A 12115-nucleotide genomic window follows, 5' to 3' on the forward strand; every position below is an offset into this window, starting at 1 on the left:
TCTCATCTCTCTCTCTCCCTCTCTCTCTCTCCCTCTCTCTCTCTCCTCCCTCTCTCTCTCCCTCTACCCCTACTTCATGTATAATTCTTTGAAATTCAATCAATTATTTCCAAAAAATTGGAAAAATTATAAAAACCGGTTTCCAAAAAGATCAATAACAAAAATAGTACACTTTATAGCACTTCCCGGGAAATTCTACCCCTACTTCATATACAATTCTTTAAGATTCGGTCAATTAATTCCCAAAAAATTGAAAAAATTTTAGTACCGGCTTCCAAAAAGATCGGTAACAAAAAATTATACACTTTATAGCACTCCCCGGAAAATTCTACCCCTGTTTAATCTATAATTCTTTGAGATTCGGTCAATTATTTCCCGAAAAATTAGAAGAATTGGAAAAACCGGTTTCCAGAAAATCGGTAACAAAAAACTATACACATAGTGGCACTCCCCGGAAAATTCTACCCCTATTTCATATACTTTTGGTAGAAATTTGATCTATAATTCTTTGAGATTCGGTCAATTATTTCTCAAAAAATTAGAAAAATTAAAAAAACCGGTTTCCAGGAAATCGGTAACGAAAAACTATACACTCTATAACACTCCCCGGGAAATTCTACCCCTATTTCATATACTTTTGGTAAAAATTCGGTCCAATAGTTCAAGAGTGTATAAAGGACATACATACATACATACATACATACATTCATTTTTATATATATAGATTATAATATTAATGTAATCTAATTTATATATATATATATATAACTAGATTACATTATACTAGATATTTTAAAAACCTGTAGAAATATATTATAATTCCGCATTCCGCATACTCTTTTTTTAATTACAATATATAATTAAATAATATAAAATCAGATCGACAAAACAATTTTGACGACATCCACAGGACATTCTTAGAACATGAAATAATATGTATAATGTAAAAGTAATAAAACATTTTTGTTTTACGCATTGGAAAATATAATAAGACGTTTTCGAGACGTCCTTTAGACGTCTTTTATATGACGATAAAAATATAACATAACAAAATAATTATATATTATCGAGATATCTATTGAACAAAGAACATGAAATAACATTATGTATAATGTAAAAGTAATAAAACATTTTTGTTTTACGCATTGGAAAATATAATAAGACGTTTTCGAGACGTCCTTTAGATGTCTTTTATATGACGGTAAAAATATGACATAACAAAATAATTATATATTATCAAGATATCTATTGAACAAATATGTAAAATAAAGTCATTCAATATTAAAATAAACAAATGTTTCGCTCGACAAAGTAACAACTAAATAAATTCAAACGGCCAATTTCGAGCAATTATCAGGTGTTAAAGAAAAAAATTTAATACATTCAATATAGTATACAATTTCGTTAACGTTTCGCGCCTTACTTGGCCTTCCTCAGAACAATAAAAATTACAAAAACGCATATATATCTCGCATTATTCTAAGAGTACAACGAATCAACTCATTACGACGCCACAATTTGCATTAATCCGGTCTCACCAAAGCAATCGGACAGTTAGTCATATTGAAGTCAAAAATGTCAATTATTCGTCAATCCACGCACTGAGTCGGTCGCTTCTCCCGCTGTATGTCCCTTATTCGTCCATGAAAACTCATATGGATGTAAATTCCTTGTCTCACAACCATCTTAGTGACAACTATGTTAAAAAATAGAATTCACATAAGACCGAAAAGAATTTTTGATTTAAAACGAGCTTAGCCACAAATGACTCACATAAGTAGTCGATGAAATAAAGAGCCGGGGTGAATTCATTACAACGTCTCGCACAACGTGTGTTCATCGTGAGAGATAGCGGACGACTGAAACGATACCCGCATTACAAGGACACGAAAACATAAATCTTTGTTATTAACCCAACGTTCAAGATAATCGATTCAAGATGTCAAAATAAGCATCGTTTAGCAGTTCCGTGTCTTTATTTAAATTTATACCATTAATCTGCTCTTTAATATGTATCATTTCTGCGGTTAATCTCTTTTTGTAATTATGCTCAACTTCCAGAATGCGCGTATTATCCCAGTCAAACGAATGATTAAATTTAGTAGAATGTTCCGAAACAACAGAATGCTTTGAATCATCTAATCTTATATTGTTTTTATGTTCCTTTAATCTAGTTTGCAGCTGCCTTTTTGTTTGACCGACATAAGAGGCATCACAATTTTTACAACATATATATTTTATAAACTACGTCATTATTAGAAAAATGGGCGTTCTTATCCTTATGGACCTTAATGATTGTTGACCCTACTAAGATTGTTAAGAATGCGATATCCCACAGAATTTTCAGATTTATCGATTGCTGAAGCGATAATTTCGGAAGTATGCCCCAAATAGCTGATAGTTTACCAAAACCAAAGAGCCACGTCGATAACAGTTTTGAATTATGTACTGACCTATCGAAAATAAATGTGCAGAAATCGGAGATTTTAATCTCACTGGACGCGGTTTCGTTATTTACGAACGTACCTTCTGAGTTGGTCGTGGAAGGTTTAAAAAAGAGATGGAAGTTTATAAAAGAAAAAACAAGTTTATCTCGCGCTGAATTTATTACTGCAGTCCAATTTGTTTTGGCTTCCACTTTTTTCACGTTTAATGGTGTCACATATAAGCAGACTTTTGGATCTCCAATGGGCTCCCCTTTATCCCCGACATTGGCCTACATTGTCATGGAGGATTTGGAGGAGAGTGTTCTGAGTGCATTGGACATCCATTTGTCGTTTTATAAACGTTATGTGGATGATATTATTATGAAGATTCCGAGGGATAGCGTTCAAGATGTTCTGGATCACTTTAATGGTTATCATGATAGACTTAATTTTACAATCGAATACGAGAATAATGGCCGTCTTAGCTTTTTGGATTTGATGTTGATTGTAAAGGGAAACACAATTATAACAGATTGGTTCCATAAAGAAACGTTTTCTGGTAGGCTACTGTCCTTCTTTTCTAATCATCCGATTCAACATAAAATAGGAACAATTTATAGTTTAGTGGACAGAGGAATTATGCTATCACATCCTAGCTTTTATAATAAAAATTTAAATTTTGTCATCAAAGTATTGCTTGGTAATGGATATCCCATTGATTTGATTTTTTTACATATTAACAAGAGACTGAGGAAACTTCAGTCGATTAAGCATAACAATACGAGTGATGATTCCGAAAATGCAGAGAAAAAAAGTTTTATTGTTATTCCGTATTTGGGGCATACTTCCGAAATTATCGCTTCAGCAATCGATAAATCTGAAAATTCTGTGGGATATCGCATTCTTAACAATCTTAGTAGCATCATTAAGGTCCATAAGGATAAGAACGCCCATTTTTCTAATAATGACGTAGTTTATAAAATATGTTGTAAAAATTGTGATGCCTCTTATGTCGGTCAAACAAAAAGGCAGCTGCAAACTAGATTAAAGGAACATAAAAACAATATAAGATTAGATGATTCAAAGCATTCTGTTGTTTCGGAACATTCTACTAAATTTAATCATTCGTTTGACTGGGATAATACGCGCATTCTGGAAGTTGAGCATAATTACAAAAAGAGATTAACCGCAGAAATGATACATATTAAAGAGCAGATTAATGGTATAAATTTAAATAAAGACACGGAACTGCTAAACGATGCTTATTTTGACATCTTGAATCGATTATCTTGAACGTTGGGTTAATAACAAAGATTTATGTTTTCGTGTCCTTGTAATGCGGGTATCGTCTCAGTCGTCCGCTATCTCTCACGATGAACACACGTTGTGCGAGACGTTGTAATGAATTCACCCCGGCTCTTTGTTTCATCGACTACTTATGTGAGTCATTTGTGGCTAAGCTCGTTTTAAATCAAAAATTCTTTTCGGTCTTATGTGAATTCTATTTTTAACATAGTTGTCACTAAGATGGTTGTGAGACAAGGAATTTACATCCATATGAGTTTTCATGGACGAATAAGGGACATACAGCGGGAGAAGCGACCGACTCAGTGCGTGGATTGACGAATAATTGACATTTTTGACTTCAATATGACTAACTGTCCGATTGCTTTGGTGAGACCGGATTAATGCAAATTGTGGCGTCGTAATGAGTTGATTCGTTGTACTCTTAGAATAATGCGAGATATATATGCGTTTTTGTAATTTTTATTGTTCTGAGGAAGGCCAAGTAAGGCGCGAAACGTTAACGAAATTGTATACTATATTGAATGTATTAAATATTTTTCTTTAACACCTGATAATTGCTCGAAATTGGCCGTTTGAATTTATTTAGTCATTCAATATTGTTTAACGAAATTAAAATGTAAAAAAACTTGGGTTTAATTTGAAAAATCAGACATATTGACGATGTACTCTGGACATCCCTCAAACTTCTGTGTAAATAACCTCATTATAAGACGTTCAAACAACGTCCTTGAGACGTATTTTAGACGTCCGCAAGAAGGCGACATAAATTAGACTTTTCGGAGCATACTTCGGACGTCCGAAGGACGTCGGTATGTTGCGTGGGAAGGCGACAAGCAAGCGGGCACAAGCAGGCAAAGACAGGCAAAGCAGGCAAGATCGGGCAGAGATCGCGCTTCCAGGGGAGCGAGGGCTATATGGCCTCCCGGAGGTTCAAGTGTGCAACCGAATGAGGTATGCACCCCAAGACTTCTTGACGATGAGTGATGAGCAAGTCCTGTAACGCGTGCCGCGAGCGAGTACTTGCTCTTCCTTGATAACTGGTGCCCTCGTAGGGTGAACGAGGGCAGCACCGATTAGTGAGTCGCGAAAATATCGATAATAGGATTCGATCGCGATCTACCGACGTTTCGCGCGAGTCACCGTGAATAAACTGATTTTATCGGTAATGTACCGAATAATGAGCACAACAGCTCATGGTAAAGCCTAATGGCAAGTACCCGAAATAACTACTAAAAAGGCGAATATTAACACGAACACGACTATACCAATGCACAATTACTATATACAATGAGACGAGCGCCAAACAATACTTTTATACGTAGACTAACGAAAGGAATCAAATAATAATATTAATTTTTACACTTGCAATTTTGCAAAATTGAATGCGTCTACAAAATGTAACCAAATTTTTTTAAATAATTTTTTTTTTTTACAACAATCGATTCTTTTTATTATTATTCTACATATAAAAGTATATAAGTAAAGTTATCGAAAAGTGAATACTTTACGAGGTATTTCATATGTAAATCCAAAGATCCAACCTAAGTGGTAGTAGCTTTATTTCTCTTTAACAAAACTATATCACAGAATTGCGATACCTAACTCAACCTAACTGATATGTTATTTCAAAAAAAGATATGAAATCTTTAAATTGCGCTAATTACAAAGAGAATATATATATTGCTTTGAAAAATAATATATATATATATATATATATATATATTTTTACGAGACTCCTAGAGATATCATTGCCACCTTTGACTAGAGAGGATACGGCCTTAGAGGCGTTCAGGCATAATCCCACGGATGGTAGCTTCGCACCACCGGCCGCTCGACCGAGTGCGTGAACCAAATGTCCGAACCTGCGGTTCCTCTCGTACTGAGCAGGATTACTATCGCAATGACTGGTCATCAGTAGGGTAAAACTAACCTGTCTCACGACGGTCTTTATTATAACTTAATACAACTTGTATCTTTTCATAAAAATAAAAAAAATAGTATTGAATCTTTTATGGATTCATCATGCTAAAAAAAATATTAGCCACGTATTACAGGGAATATATTGACATAAAAAATTCAAATGCCTTTTACGTCATAAAAACTTGTTTAATGCTGTGTAAAAAGATGTAGAAAGTTGTAAATAGTTATAATATTACTAAAATAGTTATAAATTGCTAAAAAAAAGTTCATGAAAAGTTGTAGAAATTTCTAAAAATAAACATTTTTTACAACTTCTACAATTTACTGCATTCTCATAAAAATGTTCATAAAAATTTGTTGAAACTTTTAAAAATTTTTAAATACTTTTTACAACTTACTACAATTTACGGCAATTTACCATGAATTTCTACAATTTTCACAAATTTGTAGAAATTCTAAAATTTCAATTTTTTGTGGAAATAGGGGAGACCGTGGCTAAAACGTCAACGGGGTTGAAGCGTCAAATCAAATATCTCGGAACCTGTATATTGTGCGAACTCGCTATTAACATTGTAAACGCTGCTTATGGTACCCATGTGACCAACCGAGTTTCGGCAGGTTACCTGCCGTATTATGATTTTTACGAGGGCAAACCTGTTTTCGGAAGGTGAAAGTTACATTTTCTGCGCGTGGAAATTTTGTAATATCTGCAATAATATTTGCTCTCCAAATCTCGAGGTACGTGATTATAAATAGTAATGCATGCTGAACACGAATCCAGTGTAGTTTTTTCATTATCGTTGATGTCTAATATTTCGTGGGCGATCAAACCTGAAACTTGTGTTTGGGGCTAATCGGTCAGTAAGCAGTCCGGATGCATTTCCAAGGCATTTCCGGGCATTTCCAGGCTCACTGCATATGGAATATGGATGAGACGGGAATTACAACCGTTCAGACACCGAATAGAGTCATCGGACGTCGAGGAGTGAAACAAGTCGGGCGAGTGACTTCTGCGGAAAGAGGAACCCTCGTAACTATTTTTTAATAATGTTTCGCATAAAAATTTTAAATAAATTTTTATATTTTTCTCTTAAAAAACAATTATTAAGATGTATCATATCATTTTTCAGGATTAGATGTACGTATATGTATTGAAAATGCAGTGTGACGGTTAAACCCCGGCATTTTTGAGATTTCAATTTTTCCACCGTTGTCGTTTTTGCTCTATACCGGTTAAACAAAGCGACGTAGATAAAAATTTCCTATATAAATTTTGTAGCTAAAGGTTCACTCTTTACAGTGGTATACCACATTTAACTAAAATTATTTATTTTCTTGTTAAAAATCGGCACCGAAAAAAAACTGACGGTTAGGCCCCGGTCTCCCCTACACATCATGGCGCTCCCCGTAAAATTCTACCCCTACTTCATATACAATTCTTTAAGATTCGGTCAATTAATTCCGAAAAATTAAAAAAATTTCGGTACCGGCTTCCAAAAAAATCGGTAACGAAAAATTATACACTTTATAGCACTCCCCGGAAAATTCTACCCCTGTTTGATCTATAATTCTTTGAGATTCGGTCAATTATTTCCCGAAAAATTAGAAAAATTAGAAAAACCGGTTTCCAGAAAATCGGTAACAAAAAACTATACACATAGTGGCACTTCCCGGAAAATTCTACCCCTATTTCATATACTTTTAGTAAAAATTCAGTTCAGGGGTTTGAGCTGGGCGTTGATGAGTCAGTCAGTCAGTCAGTCAGTCAGTCAGGACATTTGTCTTTATATATATAGATATATATGTATACATAGACACATATACATACATACATAGGCCAGTCATATTAGACGGTGAATCATCCAATTAATCTTCCCAGGTTGCAACCACCATGAATCGCTTTGATTTGAGGTGCTATAAGTGGGATTTATTTTGCTTCGCAAAATGAAAAATCCCAAAAAAATCACACATCATCTGAGAACTACAAAGAATACTTTTCATGATGCAATCGATTTTTTAGACCCTTTTTCTTTAGTTTGTAGCTATGTAAGCAAAAAATTTTGATTTTTTGGAGTAGTCTTAGTTTTTCGCTGTTTTCAGGCCTTAGAATTTACTTGAGACGAATTTTATCGTATGCATCTTGTTGTGGACAAAATTTGCAACAAAAAAAGGACCCTTGTATTTTTTTCGTACGACGAACGCTGATTTTTTTATTGACGCGCAAAGTTATCCAATATTGCGCACAGATCGGATAACGCTTGTTTTACACAAAAATAATTATTTTTTATCAAGAGACACGGTAGTGTCTCGTGCCAAGTACACGCGGAGCGAGACCGACCGTGACTCTTTTACGCGACGCGACGGGTTGCGAGTACCCGAGATGTTGAGATCTCGATAACGAGTGAACGGATCAAGTTCTAGGGTGCGTTCCGTAAAGATTTCAGTAAGGAGTTTCAGTAGTGATGATATTGGCACTACTGCGTTACTGCTGGGCATGTGTTCCACTCAGCTGTTTTTACTGATATAAGTGGTGTGTAATTTTACCTTTGTGTGGCTGTTGTGCGTGAGGTTAACTTGTATCTTGATATCATTTATCGCTATTTATTGAAATTGCAAAAAATATAATGGAAAACTATAAAATAAATGCATGTAGTGAAAATTTAATTCCCTTAAAATTAATGGATGCAGCGACGAATAAGTTATATACTTTATATTTGTCCCCTCATACGCATCATCGTGCAATGAAAGGTATGTTTTTGAACAAATATTTTGTAATGTAAAAATGATTATTTTAAAAAGTATATGCGCATCTATATGTACATCATGTTCAGTCTCTATTGTAGCACATTTCTTTCTTCGACAGATTTAACGTTTGCAACAGATTTATTGGTTAAACATAAAGCTGCTTTAGCTTCTGTAAATAAATCATGTCAAAATAATAAATTTGTGAAACTAGATTTGCAAGATAAGTCACTAAAAAAATACACATTACATGTTGACCAAGAAACGTTTAATCATGCACAGAAAGGTAATCGATCATTAAAATTTTTAGGATTATTTTATATAATTTCTTTGATATAATACAAAACTTAATTTGAGTCATGTCTATATATGATCATATATTTTAAACACATTTTTTACAGATACAGATTTTTCAACAAAGTTACTTGAAAAACACAAAAAGACAGTGAATAATAGTTTAAAGCAGATTTTGCCAATTTATCAAAATGAAAACAGTCAAAAGCATCCATCTACAGATTCTCAAGAAAGTTGTAGTAATGCCAGTGTTTCAAGTGACTTTTCAACAGACTATGGTAACGAAGAATGTGTTAATGAAAATGAATTTGATGAAAATATGATGGATCCACTTTAAATACGTTAAAAAATAAAGGTTTGTATTGAATAGTATAATTGTTAAAATAGTGCAGAATTATAATTGTTTTTTACATTAATATTGTGTTTATATTAATATACTTACATTAATATATTGTTTCTCATATATTAGTATATACAATTTTGATTTATGCAGATAATAATCGTCATTTGTGGACAAAAAATGAGACTCTTCTTTTACTTTCATTGTATAAAGAATACGAAGAAGCTTTAAGCAGGGGAAAATTAACATACAGGAAAGTGTTTAATAATATAGGAAAAAGTATGAATTCCAAAGGATATGGAGTTACTGCAGCACACTGCTCTTCAAAAATAGACACATTAAAAAGAGTCTATAAGAGTGTAAAGGATCATAATGCCCAACGTGGCAATAGCCCAAAAACCTGTGATTTTTACGAGGTTAAATATATTATTCAATAAAATATTTAATTTAATTATAAATATATGATTATATGTCAATGTACATTATTTATATTGTTTTGTAGCAACTTGATGATCTCTTTTGTAATAAACCTTGGATAAACCCCATATCAACTGCAGGTTCTAATTTGCCTCTGGATAAATTTAATGAGAAGGACGAATCAAGCATTTGCAGTAAGTATATTTATAAATATCATATTGTCTTCTAATCATACACCCAATTCCATAATTTAATATTCAACAAAATAATTATGTTTTTTACAGAACGACCCAAACTGGTGGGTATGCTGGAAAGTGAAAAAATAGAGTATCTGAAACAGTCCTTAGAAGATAAACGCTTGAAAAGAGAAGCTACAGAGAAATACAGAGAGAAAAAGCTGGCAATAATGGAAAAATTACTGCAATATCAGTCAAAGTAATTTCTTCAGATAACTTAAGATATTTCGTTATTTTTAATGTTTTTTTATTTACAGGTGTAATAATTGTTGCATTAATTGTTAACATCAATGTTCTTATAATATGATAACAGATAAAGTACTTTGTTAATAGTATACTATTATTTAGGGGAAAGTGGTCTAAATCGGCCACCTATTCCAAATCGGTCACCCCCCCCCCCAATTTCATAAAAACCACAACACTTATCATCATGCCAATAGTATAGTTAGGGGTACTATTGATAGCTGATTATAATCACATTGTTGGCATGATGATAAGTGTTGTGGTTTTTATGAAATGGAGGGGGGGTGACCGATTTAGAACAGGTGACCGATTAGACCACTTTCCCCTATATTTAATTATTAGTTATTTTCATAAACCAGTTATTTTTATTTATTCAGTCATTTATTAGTTATTTTTATAAACAATGTAATAGACTATATATTACTAATTAAAATATAATTACTAATATATTTGTTAAGTTTAGTGATGCGTGGAGTGGTAAGTTTGGGTGAAGTCAATTAAACGATGAGAATTAACGAGTTTATATTCAATACACTATATACATCTATATACTGTATATGATACGCTGGAGCGCTCGACCGCGTGTCGGCCCCGAGAGAGTCTCATATCTTTCTGCTGTATGCTCGCACCGCGCGTCGCTTGTACACATCTATGCTTACGTGCTCGTTGCGTGCTCGTTGCGTGCTCCCTCAGTGTCGTTCAGTCATACATATACATGTACTTACATGACTAAGCTAAATTTACTCATTTCTCAACACGCCTCCTTAAATTTAGCTTTTCTCAATCATTTTACACTGCATCATTTTCTTAGCATAACTTTAAATTCTCTCTAAACCTATCGAATTTAATTCGTCCTAAAGACTTGGTGAAAATATCTGCTGGATTTTTTTCTGAATCTATTTTAATTACATCAATTTTTCCTTTCAAATAATTCTCGTTAATAAAATGATAATGTGTTTCTATATACTTAGAATTTTTTGTTAGATTTCCATATTTACTTATACTAATTGCACCAGCATTATCCTCATAAATTCTTACCGGGTTTTTGATTTCCATTCCAAAATCTTTCAATAACTCTCTAATTAAGTTTATCTCACTCACACATACAGACAAGGCTACATACTCTGCCTCAGTCGACGATTTCGTTACAATATCTTGTTTTTTTGATTTCCAAAATATAGTATTACCATACATTCTTATAACATATCCCGTCGTGGATTTCCTGTCTACTATATCTCCTGCCCAATCAGCATCAACGCAACAATCTAATATATCCGAATTTGCATTTTTCTCAAATTTTAATTTTAAATCTTTAGTATAATATAAATATTTTAATACTCTTAAGGTGTACTTATAATGGCTTTGATCATAACAATTTTGAAATCGACTTAGATAATTCACGCAATAACAAATATCTGGTCTAGTACTTGAACTTATATACAACAAGGCCCCAATCAAATTTCTATATTTTATGTTTTTTGGCACTGATAAGGCAGGTTCACATTTCAAATTTTGCTCCATCGGGGTAGCATACAATTTCGCATTTTCTATTTCATACCTTTTTGCTAATGACTCAATATAGTTTTTCTGATCTAATGTCATAATTTTCTTCTCACAATCATACTCAATATTTATTCCCAAATAAGTTTTTATTTGGCCCATATCTTTCATTCGAAATTTTGCTGCTAATTTTCTTTTAATACATTCTATTAATTTCCGATTTTTACTACAAATTAACAAATCATCTACAAAGATTATCAAATAGATTTTTTCAATATTATTCTCCATATAATATAAACAGTAATCAGTTTTACTACGCTTAAATCCTAATTCTTTCAAGTATTCGTCTAAACATTCATACCACGCTCGTGGACTTTCTCGCAGTCCGTACAACGCCTTCTCCAGTTTACCAACTTTGCCTGTATTATCCTCGTAACCTTGAGGTTGTTTCACATACACTTCCGATTTTACTTTGCCATTTAGGAACGCAGATTCGACATCCATTTGATCTATCGCTAGTCCGTTTTGTACACAATAATTTAACATAATTTTTAATGTTTGTGTTCTCGCTACTGGTGAATATATATCTTCTAACACTTCTCTTTGTTGAAACCCTTTTACTACAATTCTCGCTTTAAATTTATTATCAGCCTTTTTTGTATACACCCACTTAAGATCTAATACTTTTC

General features: G+C 33.1%; 2 long non-coding RNA genes across 2 annotated transcripts; both read left to right on the plus strand.

The window, feature by feature from the left end:
• Positions 1–8126: 8126 nt before the first annotated feature.
• LOC139781417 (uncharacterized) lies at positions 8127–9364 on the plus strand. The gene is made up of 4 exons (XR_011720525.1): positions 8127–8402; positions 8518–8682; positions 8798–9045; positions 9184–9364. It is a non-coding gene; the product is annotated as an uncharacterized lncRNA (long non-coding RNA).
• Positions 9365–9368: 4 nt separating this feature from the next.
• LOC139781418 (uncharacterized) lies at positions 9369–9761 on the plus strand. Its single transcript, XR_011720526.1, has 3 exons — positions 9369–9446; positions 9533–9641; positions 9732–9761. It is a non-coding gene; the product is annotated as an uncharacterized lncRNA (long non-coding RNA).
• The last annotated feature ends 2354 nt before the right edge of the window (positions 9762–12115 follow it).

This window comes from Temnothorax nylanderi, unplaced genomic scaffold, assembly GCF_030848795.1.
Source record: "Temnothorax nylanderi isolate EJ_2023f unplaced genomic scaffold, tnyl_v1.0 TNYL_tig0336_pilon, whole genome shotgun sequence".
Lineage (NCBI taxonomy): Eukaryota > Metazoa > Arthropoda > Insecta > Hymenoptera > Formicidae > Temnothorax > Temnothorax nylanderi.